Source organism: Panthera pardus, unplaced genomic scaffold (assembly GCF_024362965.1).
Source record: "Panthera pardus isolate Hobbes unplaced genomic scaffold, ASM2436296v1 HiC_scaffold_11, whole genome shotgun sequence".
NCBI lineage: Eukaryota > Metazoa > Chordata > Mammalia > Carnivora > Felidae > Panthera > Panthera pardus.
This window is the reverse complement of record NW_026526666.1, coordinates 14030531-14031520: the sequence shown is the minus strand read 5'-3', so window position 1 is coordinate 14031520 and position 990 is coordinate 14030531.

Genomic DNA, 990 nt, shown 5'->3' with positions numbered 1-990 from the left:
CCATGCCTGGGCCACCTCCAGAGCTCCTGGAATCCTACACACCCCTTTCAAGTGCAAGGCTCAGTCTGCAGGCCTACACTGTGCACCAGGCACGGCTGTTTGTTCATCACAAAGCTGTGGGTGGAAGGAGGGGAACAGCAGCTGGACAGTGATGGGGAAGGAGGGAGGGGGGCAGAAGGTCATCTCTCCAGACAGGAGGCCCTATGGGGCAGTGAAATCCACTGGTCTAGGATCTAGGAAGCCTGGGTCCTAACGCTTGGCTCCATCCCCAACCAGCCTTGTGACCCAGTAAAAATTTCAGCCATTCTGGGCCTCAGAAGCTGGTGATATTAGTGTGTTTATACCGACTGGCTTTGGCTTTGGCAGTCCCAGCTTACCGCTCCCTACAAAGTCCAAGGGTGTCCAAGCCCAGCAACTGGACCCCAAGGGGCATCCTAATTAGACCACAACTTGGATTAGGGGTGGGGATGGGGGTCTCAGGACTCTGTGTTCCAGGGAGGTGGGGTGTCACTCTGGAATATGGGGGAGGCTTTATACTGTTGAGCAGGCCCCTTTTAGCTCAGCCTGACCCAGGACCCGAGGGCTCTTATCAGCAGCCGACCACGGTGACTGGTGTGAGGTGGGCCCTTGGTCTCTGAGAGCCCTTCAAAATATTTTTGAAAACCTGTAAGCATACTTAGGGCACAAACACCGTTATTCTCATTCTCTGTCTGGCTTCTGATTGTTAATTCTTCTCTAATTTGTGGTAGGGATCTGGCCCCGGCCCAGGGGCAGGCCTGGGAAGGGATTGGGAATGGAGGTCTGGCCAGCGGGAATCCTAGGACGTCGGTGCGTAGGAGGGCGCCGGGTGGGGCCCACCTCCTTCGGTGCGGCTGGCGTTGCCGCTTTAAGGCGGCGGCGGCGCGAGCAGGTCTATGGTAATGAGCCGCCGCCGCCGCGGCTGCCGCCGCCGCTCTGCAGAGCTCGCCCGCCCGCCGGGGAGGCGAGGGA